Raw genomic sequence first — 12428 nt, 5'->3', positions numbered from 1 at the left:
TGCACCTCTGTCAGATTATCTGTGTTATTACCTGCCAACAATAAGTAAATGTAACAGCAGTCTCATTAAAAAATTTAAAAAGGGTAAATATTTCCAGTGATCTTTTAAACCCAACTCCACATTAATTCTTAAAACTAAGGTTGCAGAGAACCTGTTTTGAAGGTTTCCTGGTCGAAGTCGATTTGTTCTCGTACCTAAAGCAGGTGATGTTTCTGCAGAGACATCTGAATGACAGCAGGAGTGAAGGACAAATCTAATAAAGCCTAATAAAGCATGAGCATCAAAATGTCATTAAACTTACAAAAATGAGACTCAAAATCACCAAAAAGGTAAATGTCTTCATTAGTCTGATCTCTGAAGACTGTCAAACATTTCATTAATTTATAATTTATGATTGTTTGACAAATATTGAAAAGTATGTAAATATGAGTGGGATAATGTCTTTCCTGCGGGAGATGAGGAAATGACCCAAACTGTACATGCCTGCAAGATTACACACAGGACCCAGCTCCCTGTTATCAAACTGTGCCGCCCCTTTAGCCAACATATTGTGCAAGTGACAAGTGAAATAGGGCAGATAAACCAATGGTTTAAAACGTAATAAAGACAACAGCCATTTGCATTTTTTAGATTTTATTACAAAGGTAATTTACTATGACACATTTCTGAATGTAATTTATGAAAACATGTTAAAGCAATTACAGCGTGTGTACAGCCCTCGTAGCTACAAAAAATCTGATAAATAATAATATTATAGATCCTCAGAGAGTTTCACTATTGAAAACATATCATAAAGGAAACCCTTTATTTCAAAAATGGATTGTACTGGATAAAATAATGGAATTAAAATATAAAATTAAGAATCAAATCTTAAACAATAGAAACTCTTTGTTGAAGTTTCAAAATTAAATCTTTATGATGACAATTTTTCCCCTTCTGAAGTCAATGTTAGGTGCAAAGTATTAAAGGTATCTTGGAAGAGAGATATAAGAGGAATGAATGTATGCTTCGTCTTTCAAAGTCCTTATCTCATTCCTTTTCTCCATGTCTCTTTTCTAAAGCACAGTACTGTGCCAGCCTTGCAAAGTAAAAGAGAAATTCATTATCAGAAGGTTCAATACTGTCTGAACACATTATCCTTTAAGCAGGTTTTCTACACCAGCCTGTCATGAGTTATCAAAATGGGAGAAAAGTCCATGGGGAAAGGGGAGAGAAAGTTTACATAATAGAGAATCATATAAAAATGAGGGATGTTTCATTTCTCCTCCCACTCCCCAGATGTTAATTTATTTTGTAATAACTTCATAATATGTTTTGAAACTGAGAGTGCATGATTAGATACATTAGATTCAGACTTCAACTATTCTAATCAAGTTTGGGGGTGGACAAGAACCTTCCTTCTATAGTTATAAGAACATTGCTTTGCAAATGCTTTAGCTTTAACAGTCAATCATAAAGCATTCATGAAACGGGCCCTTTTCCTGCCTATGGGGTACATGCCCTAGGTTTATTTCACACCCTGGGACTAACTGAAAGGCCTTCTGTATGTTTGCTTGAAAGATCTTTTAGGGAGTGTTCAGACTTACAGACACAACTCCCCTCCCAACCCTATTAAATTTATCCAACCTAAGAAAAAAGGCCTTGGACACAACTCAAATCTGTATTTGTGGGCCATAGGGAGCATGCAATAAATGCCCTGGCACCTTCTCTTTCAGTTGGGGGTCCTAGCAGCCCATAATAACTGGTCCCCAAAGCTTCCCACTCTTTTTTTTTTATTGTTTAAAGTATTACATATGTCTCCTTTTCCCACTCTTAACTGGTTCTAATGCCCAACACTCCACCTGGATGTAGAGGCACTGAGGCCCTTAAAGTGTGCCCATAGAGTCTACCCCAGCTACCAAAGGAGGGCCAGCACTAACATGGCCAACTTGCTCAGAACAGTGGGCAGGTGAGCCCAGGGTCTAGTGAGGCAGACTTCCAAATTCCCTGCCCAAGAACTTTTGCACTTCCCCCTCTTCTGATAAACATTTGGTGTCATAACCGACCAAAGGGCTGACACTCCTAGCACCACTGTTCTCCCACCAAAGGTCCCTCAGATCGGCATTGCTGGCAGTCAGGCCAGCCATTCAATGGGTTTTGGCTCCAAGACCGTTCACTCACCCCTCCCCTACTCCTTCAGAGGCAAGGGTCGCTCTACTTAATATCTGGCTTCAGAGCAGATTCTCACTTTAACGCCTGGAATCTGCTCCACTGTCCATCCTTACCCCAGAGAAGGCTGTGACTTAATTCTACTAGTCCCTGACCCTAACAGGGTCTCAGCGCCTCCCCCTCGCCTCCAGCGCTAGACTGGGCTGTGGGTTAGTTTTAACCCCGCTCCAGCTTTTGTCTCTGTTGGAAAGTTTAGGGGTTGCATATGCTTTTGTGTTGCAAACAGCAAGCAGGGTCCTCAGGAGTCCCTGACCCCGTGCCTTAATGGGAGAACGGTTTCCCAGGACAACTGTGGCTGAGCGGGCCTCCAGGCGGTGGTCTTGCGCATTTACGCTGCCACATACCCCAGGAGCCAGCGCAGACACCAAGTGACTCCCTCCCCCACCCCAAACACATACAAAGAAAGTTCGAAAAGAGAAGAAGAGAGGGGAAGAGGAAAGAGAGAGAGAGTTGCATTTACACTGATGGTGAACTATCTGAATATGTGAACTAGATGAAGGGGAAATATAATGAAGGAGAGGATTAATTAAGAGAGGGGAGCTACTACAGAAGAATACCTGCTGATGTGTCGACTGCAATGGAAATACTATCTTCTAATAACAAATGAAACAATGAAAAGGCTGCATTGTTTCCTGTTAAGCTCTCCATACTTGACCCCATTTATATCTGCAAGGCTATGTTTTGATGACTTACAGTATATGTAAAAACAAACTTTCCGTGTGTGTGTGTGTGTGTGTGTGTGTGTGTGTGTGTGTGTGTGTTAATTCTCCTCTGTTAATCAAGCTTGTCTTTCCAAACAGTCAGGTGAATTAAAAAAAAAAAAAAGGCAAAGGAGAGATAGAAAAAACCTCCACCACCATCACCACCCAAGAAATGATAAATAGTGTCGCATAGCTAATCGCTGGAGGGCGCGTTTACCAATTCATAATCATTTATTCTTAGTGATGTATGGCTCTTAGTCTTAAACCTGAAAAGCTTCTATTTGAAGGTGTAAATAGCTTTTTTTTTCTTTCCTGCAGTAAGCCTTCCTGCGTTAGCAGTGATTGATCTCATGTACAATTCGTCCCAGAGTGCTATTTTACAGGGGAAACACTAGCTTTTGGAGATTAACTGGGGAGTCTGTTACATATTAATGAAGCTGAGAGATATACTAACGTTTTGGTAATTTAGTTATTTGTGTCTATAGCTATCGTGTTATTTTCTTTTAGACCCCTGTGGTTGTTATCCATCGAATTAAAAAGTGGTCCTTAGAATTATTCTTTTTCCACTAGCAAGTAAATGCCATTTAATGTGAAAAACAAATGTTGACTTCTCTCCTGAAGGAAGTGTGTTTTTTTTGTAAGATATCAAAGTGTTTTGAACTGTATTAGTGGATTATGTTAGTTTTCTTACCCACAGCCTGTGCTAAAGTAATAACTAATGGAAGAAAAAAGAAGTCTAGCCTGCTTCTATCATTGAAAAAATTATTTGACCTTCTAGAAGAAGAGGAGAAATTTAAAACGCTAGGATAAAAGTGTTCCTAGCAAGAGGTCCCCTAAAACGTGATAATTCATATCCCATCAAACAAGACATCAAAGTCATTAATGCCTGTGTGTTCTTGAAGAGAGAATTTGGATGAATTGCAATCCACATTCTGCAAAGAGGTTGCTTCATAGCCCCCGATAAAATGGCAGTAATTCTGTAGCATTGTTTTCTTTTTTAAAATGTTCTGGCACCCCATAAATGATCTGGGGGATTGTGTGCAGACAGGAAGCCTCTCCAGATGCCCCCCACCCCCAATTCCCCAGATTCTGTGGAGGACTCCGGACCACTGCAATGGAGCGCTGGAATGAGAAGGAGAGAAAAGCGGTTTTGAAATGCTGTGGTTAGAGAGGAGTGAGCACCAGAATCTGCCTTGTGTAAGAACAGGTGGATCGTCCATATCTGTTCCCACGGAGGTCCGAGCTGTCTGCTGAGTTCTGGAGAGTGAGGCAACGAAATAACATTCCTGAGGGACACGTCTGCCCTAGTCCCAATCATAAGAATCTTAGACCCATGACCCTTCAGATCACCTACCCCAGGCCGGGTCCTTCTCCTTCCCCCAAAAGGGAGTGCCTTGTACGGTTGCCTCTCGCTTCCTGTTACCACTCGCTTTTCAGACGCCGGAGTCTGGATATCTAGACTTGGGGTCTTCCAGCCCAGTGTCTACTGTAAGGACAACTTCAAGGAGCAACAAATTTCCAGAGCCACGGAACACTGAAGCGTGATGGCGCCAGTGGACCGGGGCGCGCCCCTTTTGTTTTCAGGGGCGATTTACGTTCTGTATAAAAAAAAAAAATGTGGTTTGGAAAAATAGAGTCTTGAAAACGTTGTTACAATGAAAAAGGGACAAATTAGAAGACATTTTCCGTGATCAAAGGCAGGAGGGAGAGCGTGCATGGACATTCACAAAGCTTGACTTATTCACTCCCCTCCTTTGCAAGCCAGGGCAACAAGCGTGTCCCCTGTTGACAAGGCGCCCTATTCAGACTGCAGGTGCGAAGTGGGCCAGCTCGCTTGGCCACATTATGTTAGGGTTGTTGGAGATTAGTGTTCGGCCTTAATAACTAAAGCGCTTGATTTACATGGGGGGTGGGGGTGGGGGGGAAGCCTCCTCAGCCATGAAAACAAAATCGTTGAATGCGCAATCATTGCGAGGGCCGATGACATTGTTCTCAGCTGGGCCCAGGGGTGCCCTGGTCTCCGGTGCAAGGGCAAGGACTTGGTTGCTGGCCATTGACCAGGTCCCTAATCACACACCCAACCGGATTTTGGAAGAAAAGGTGATGTCTGGGAGTTTTACTGAGGTCTAAGAAAGATAGAGTGGAGTTTTCCCTGAGACTCCAGATCTGGAATCCCAGCTTTAGTGAAGCCTGGGATAGGAGAATCATGGAGGATCCAGGCCCTCAGCCCCAATGATTTAGTGTCTTAAGGCTGGAGTGGCTCCAGTATAACTTTTGTGGGAGAGTATGTGGAATAGCTGGAGGATTTATCTTTCAGTGTCCTAGGCAGGAACAATTTTACCCACAGGCGATGATTAGAGAGCTGAAAAACATTCAAAGAACATGCCACACCCACTGACTTGAGCTGCCTTGCCTCCAAGAAAGCCATTCATCATGTTCGGGCCAAATCTCTTGCTTCAAGAAGAGCCCATTTCAGAGAAATTCAGAACTACTTGTCTCTGCCTCTCTTTCTCTACACATTCCCTGTTTTGTTTTCCCAAGGATAGAGGGAGGTCCACCTTGGCCTTGGTTCTGCTTCCTTTGTGTGGGTATTTGAGGGCAGATACCATTCCCTATACACTATCTGAGCCTTCCAGACACCCCCTAACCCCATCCAGGAGAAGAGATCCAGAGAACAAGAGATCTGTGCTTGGGACCTAAGAATAGGCATTTCAATATGGATATGTATCTATTCTAACTGCAATATCTTTTGTGGAAGTCAAGCTACTTAAGGCAATTTCCATAAGATCTGTCCAAGAAGAAAAGGTTCACTAGGAACAAGGTGAGAAAGCTATTAACTATTGTCTGACACTGAATAGGTACTAAATCAATGCCCTGGTACCTGACCTGTCAGGAGAAGGTATAAAGGATTTATTTATGCAGTCTCTGTTATGTTCCCAGCTCTCACAACAGTGTTTCTATGATTCAATTTTCTTATCTCTTCTCTTAATTAAAAAGCTGAACCATTAGAATAGTACCTGCATTGTGTCCTGACAGTGCCTGCATACTAATTCCAGAGCCTTTACAAGCAGTATTTATAACATAAAATCAGAGATTGAATAAGACAGGATTTTGCTTCCAAAGCCCTGCTAATCCCTTTTTAAAAGGGTCTGGTGAAATAGTTCAGAATAGTATCTGGAAGTTGAATTACTGCTCCCCCAACCCCCCTTTCTCACTTTTTACAATGAAATGATATTTCACATTTAAAGGAAGCTCCATTTTTCTACACTTTTTTTTTCAAATGAGGAAATTGGCATGTTGTTGTTTTTTAATTGATGGAAATAATCTGATCATAGAATTCTTGCTTTCTAAATGCAGTGGCAGAAAATGTAGAGGAAATTTTTATGGCGTGTTTGGAACACTTAAAATTTCTCAGGTGAAAGTGGGTATAGTGTGATTCAGAATTGTTTATGTGCATCATTCATCAGGTGACTCTCCTCATTTTTCTCAGAGGAAATAAATAAGCAAAGCTTTGGGGGACAGATGCCTATTTTTCATAACTTAAAAATATGCATATTTCAGGCAAAACACTTTTCACTAAGATGCTGGGTGTATTTTTAAAAGTACTTAATGAATATGTTGATGAGTACAAAAACTAAAAGCCTCATTATACCTTGAGCTAGACTTTACAGTTACCCAAGCCAGGAAACTTGAGCTCTCTGCAGTTTCTCCCCAGTTCTGGCAAAGAATATTATCCTCATCTGGCTAATCTAATCTTGCATGGGCCAGCCTTCAGTCACAGACAAGAAGAAACTGGATCATCCTTCTGATGTTGCATAAATCATCTGATAATATTCTTGTTGTTTTTCCCCCTTATTTTTTGCCATTATTCTACAACTTCCTGGTCCAATCAAAGCCACAAAAATTTGCCCCAATTTTGCTTTCTTTTCTATGCATTTTCCAAGGTTGCCAGTTCACTGAGATAAAAAATCATGCACGTCCCTGTTCTACTTGTTTTGTATGAATCAATATTTTTATCCTCCCTGGTGGTTCATACAGAGTCTATACTGGCACTAAGGAAGTCAAAAATGCAGAACAGATTTCAAGTCCTCCTCCCTGGTCACATTTACATTGATTAATGTGCATCCTGTTGTAATTTTTTCCCTTCATATTTTTTTTTTTATCCAGCTGTTTGGATGTTTGCAAAGGCACTGTAAGATTCAGAGGCAAACCACCAAACCTCCCCTAAATTGTCCATTGAGTTTCTCTTTTTTTTTTCTGAATGGTTTAGAGGTTCAAACTTGATAAAGTTCCTAGAAAACTCGCAGGCATTTTCCTCATTGAAAATAGTTGGGTAAAAAGGCAAGGCCACCCTGATGCTCAGACAGAAAGTAAGTGACAAGTGAATCATGTTATTGTGGGATCCTCGACCACTGTCCAGTTGGTAACTAAGATGTTATTAATTTTCCCAGAATGAGGATTCAGTATCAGAAAACTATTACTATGAAACAGGTCCTGATGCCTTCCCAGAAAAAAATGTGCTTTTGTGTGACTTTTGCCCACCCAAAAACTCTGTACGTGGTCACCCACCCATCCCCACTCGTATATTCCCACCCTCCACACCTGGGTCTTGGAATGCCCAATATGGGACTCGCACTAACCATAGAAACTCATAATAAAACACTGGTCAGGACCTAGAGTTTACTGCAGTGCTAGTGTTTTAACAAGTCCTGGGGGAGGGAGGGCGGGAGGTATTAATTACAATCAGGTTTCTCCAGCTTCTTTCTGCACCCAGATACACTTGATTCCCTTCACTTTTTCTTGAACATTTAAAAAATAAATTATTGTCGCTGCCTCAGTGCCCTGCTGCATAGGGCTCTGAAACTCAGGACCTTCAGCTAGCCTCAGGGCTCCTGGGCTCCCAGGAGAAGTACACCCTACTTTAGGGTTCAAGGCCCCTGCCAATGCCACATTTTCTAGGAGGGTCTGGAGATCTGATTCAGTAAGATGCTAGGGAATGTGTCTGAAAGGTGGAGTAATGTAAATAACAATGATGATAAGCATTTAACATGTAGATTTTAAATATTTCAAGGGTTAACTTATTTATTGCTCAAAACAAATTTTAAGCCCTAACCGGTTTGGCTCAGTGGATAGAGTCGTTGGCCCTCAGACCTAAGGTCCCAGGTTCGATTCTGGTCAAGGGCACATGCCTGGGCTGCGGATTCGGTCCAACGTGCAGGAGGCAGCCAGTCGAGGATTCCCTCTCATCATTGATGTTTCTGTCTCTCTCTTCCTCTCCCTTCCTCTCTGAAAACATTTTTTTAAAAAATAAAACGATTTTTAAAAACAAATTTTAAAAGTCTATTTTAGTAGATGAGAAAATAACCAGGGGGATGTTTCATCACTTTTTCCGGGGGGGGGGGGGGGTGGCAGAGAGCCATAGGTGGAGAACCCTGAGAGACTGGCCTCTAGCCAAAGTCTTCCCCACCATGCCCGCAGTTTTTGCCTGGTGCTCTTATTCCACGTAGGGAAGATAAGAGACCCAGTGGAAATCATTAACCATATAACATTTCCCCAAACTGCCCTGGGCCCTACATTCGGGGTGGGAGGTATGTAACCTCCCCAGAGGACAAGGGACTTGTTTCCAGTGTGAGGCTAGCCGCGGATACTTGAGCGGCAGTGAATTCAACCCTCTGCCCAGAAAATGAGCTGTCCGAGTGGCAGGGGCCCTGAGGTGTCCAGAGCACTTCCCCTTTCGCCTCCTCCTAATCCCTTCATTCCTCCGCCCCAATTCTGACTAAAAGGATTCAAAGGCGGGCCTTTCCCTCTCCCAGGGACCAGCACGGGATGCCAGGGGCAGCCGCCCCCGAAGACTCTTTTCAGCCCGCTCCCAGGGGCGACCCAGGCCACCGCGCCCCGCTGCGCGGGCGGCACCGCGCTGTCCCGGGCGGGGCGGACAGAGTCGGGTGGGGCACTGGGATCTCTCCGGGCGGACTCTAGGCAGCCCGGGTCCCCACCTGCTCCCCCCGCACAGATTCTGTCGGCGACCGGGCCTGAAGGAGCGCGGCCTCGCCCGGAGGAGAGGGCTGGGGAGAAGACGCGCAGCGGGAGAGACCCCTCCAACTCGTCCCGGAGCCGGAGGAGGGGGTTCCTTCCGCGAGAGGCTGGGGGGGGCGGGGGGGGTGAGGGGGCGCGCTAACCCCGGCCTCATGTCCAGCGGCCTCCTCCCTAGTGGCTCCCACCGATCCGATGTGTCACGGCGGTCCCAGGGGCCTTCCCCTTGTGGCCGCTTATTTCACATCCACACGTGGGTCGCCCTTGCGCCTTTTCGCCCGGGGGTCTCCCCCCAACCTTGTCTTCAGCACCGCCGCCCTTGGGCTAGGAGCTGGGTCTCCAAAGGGTTCCATAAGGAGACCTAGCAGTCCAGCCCCTGAAGCAGCCGTCCTTTCTCTCGGGGCGCCCCCGCCCCAGCCGGCCGGCGGGAACCTACTGGGTAGCGGAGCTGGGGCCGACGCGGGACCCCGCGCCTGCGCAGTGGGAGGGGGAAGGTGAGGACGCGGGGGCCGGAGGCTCCCGAACTGCCGGGAAGGTGGGGAAGGCGCTGGTGATTCCTGTGGTCCTGGAAAATCTGAAATTATTCCTCCAGTGGCAGGGCCAAATAAAGGGCCCCTGCCTGCTAAACCCCAATGAGGATGACAATCGGGGCCCAGGAAAGAGTCGTACGGGCCGGCGGCATAGGCACAAGGTCTGAAGGCTTGGCCCTTCGCTGTTCCCTGAGCACTGGCTCTTTCTTGGAGGGAGTGGAAACCAGCGAGGACTTGCAGCCGACCGTGCACTGACGCACCCCATCAGGGCTTAGGCAGGGATTGGAGCCACCCTGCCCTGTGGTTTTCTTTCCTTATTTTCATTCCCTCCAAACTACTAGACTTTTCTCTGGAAAGGCAGAGGTAGTTGGTGAGAGGGTGAGCCTTGTGGAGCCACAGGGAAGACAGCCTTTCCAAAGAGACAATGAGACAGTTTTACCTTTTCTCCTTCCATAGTGGAAATCGGTTAACGAGTGCCAATGTCACTGGGATGAAATTGGGGGTGAGGGAGGTTTCTTCCAGGATGGTACCTTTGGTTGGTCCCCTTGCTTTTCTATCCTGAACAACGAGGCTTCAGAGATGCTCCTGTGAAGCCATGAGGAAGGCAGGGAAGAGAACTGGAGGCTGTGGAAGAGTCCCAAATCTTTCCCAGGATGATGAAGCAATAACAAGATACTCAGATTCAAAAGAGGAAGGAAAACATCACATCCTTTATTTCCAAAGAAAATAGCCAAATGGAGCTCCATGTACACAAAGATATTTGGAGGGAAAACAATCACAGATTTTAATTCAGTTTTACATATTTACAGCAAAATTAAGCCATCTCTTTCAACTGTGTTTTCATTTAACTATCACTTTCAGTCAAATACTATATAACAACATTTTATTTCAAGTTAGTTCATAATTTAGGATGCTAAGGGGACAGATGATAAATCACAAACAGTGTGGATAGAAAGGGTACTAAACAGTCTAGGGCTTCAGTCAGAATTGTGTGTGTGTGAATTATGATTACAAAATATTTGCCTGTCTGTATAATTAACATTTACTGTAATCATTATATTTTCCCATAAATTAACAATATAAATAAACATATGGGGATCTTGAGTAAGCAACTAAAAATCAGTACAAGAGACAAAATTTTGTTGCAACTATAATAATAGCATGGGTTACAGCTTGGGGAAAACTACTTCACAAATAATTTAGTCAGCACACACAGAGTGGAGAGACTGGGACATCCTGTTTGTTTAAACCACCTTTAAAACCACATGAAGGAGGTTTGGGGAGAGCTGGGACATGGTGAAAGTTTTTTCCTGGGCACAGTATAACAAGAAGAACTGCATTTGTGGATGGGAGGGGGGGTTGCATGCATTCTGGGGTCACTATCTTGTAAACTGAATCTTCTGAACTCCAATTGCCAAGATTCCGAAGAAAATAGAAAATTATAAAAATGTCTCTCTCCCTCAAGCCACTCTCCTGTCTATTAATGGCAGAAGAGGCTTGCTGATTGTTGCTAATGAGAAGAAACACACAATGGGTCTATTTTCTTTTTTCAGAGATTGTCTTTGAAGGAACAGGAAATATTAACCATAACTTGGCTGCAGCCTTAGGATCCCAAACAAGAATATTGGGATCTTGAGGGATCCCCAGAGGAGGCTCCAGTGACCTGACTTGGACTGATTGAGTGCCATGCCAGAGCTTGGAGAAGCTTACATGCCTGTGTCAGAGTCTGTACAAAGAGCCCCTCAACATCTGCACACCTTCTTGGACCTGATGTCTCTGCATTACTTTTGTTTTCCTGTAAGCAGAACTTAGCCCTAAAGTTACCAGTTAGTGTGTGTGTCTTTTCTTTTTTAACGAAGTTTGATTTTTATCTCTTTAGAAACGGTTTGAAACTAACAGGGCAGAGAGAGTTTGACAGAGAGGAGAACAAATCGCTGACAAAGAACCTTTTACATTTCATCAGCGTTGTTAGGACGACAAGCAAGAATGTCTCAGATAATAACTCTCACTTCAAAGATTTCTCAGCTCAATAGAAAGTGGACCATCCTTTTTATTCAACCACAAGGACTGGCACTAAAGAAGACTCCACTGTTTGATTTTTTTTCCACCATGTTTATTTTTCCCCTATTCTCTAGGGTACTTGGATAAAATAAACAACATGACAATTAAGGGAACATGGACTTCGAACTTTCCTGCCATCTTCCCTATCTCCTTGGCCTTGCACTCTTAAGCTCATGCCCAGGGCCAGCCCAGACCTGAGGAATGCCGTACACAGCACACTAGGGAGAAGTAAGTTTGGGGTGGCTGCAAGAGACTTCTGGGATAGAGGGGCAGAATGGGCTGTGCTGGGGCCAAAGTGGAAATGACTGAAAGCCACAGTCTGAACTTCTCAGACTCATCCAGAGTGGCTCCACTGCACTGCAAGTCCCACTCAAATTCAAGCCTCCACCTTGCTCAAGATGCAGAGAGGTGCATTGCACAGAACTGAGCTTGGCATGCTTACTTTTTTAGCTGGTGAGGTTGCCCTAAAGTTATTTACTCCTGATCTTGGAGCCTCTTTGAGGGACAGCCAAGATGTGCGGAGTCTGTGTGCTGAGTCAGGTTCTTCCCTTTCCTGAAAGGGTCCCTGGCGCCAAAGCACCCACCTACGTTAGAATGCAGGGTGAACCCTTAAACATCAGCAGGGCAGGTCCTAAGGGGGAAGTATATATTGGAGAACGTAGTGACAGTATCAAATGGCATGAAAGCAAAGGTCAGTGCAAATGTATCTTCTTAGAGCGTCTGCAATGAAGTGTGCCGCCTTTGAAGGGGCCGCTCCCTGAGCGCATTTCCATGGCAAGCCCAACTTGGCGTGATGATGCAACGTCAAACTCACACTTTCAGCCCCAAAACTCAACTCTTTGAACAACCCGAGCTTGATTAGACCTTTCTCCTTTTCTTTCCCCTCTTAAAAACC

The sequence above is a fragment of the Eptesicus fuscus genome, chromosome 3, assembly GCF_027574615.1.
Source record: "Eptesicus fuscus isolate TK198812 chromosome 3, DD_ASM_mEF_20220401, whole genome shotgun sequence".
NCBI lineage: Eukaryota > Metazoa > Chordata > Mammalia > Chiroptera > Vespertilionidae > Eptesicus > Eptesicus fuscus.
The sequence above is the reverse complement of the archived record's forward strand: the minus strand, read 5'-3'. Positions refer to the sequence as shown.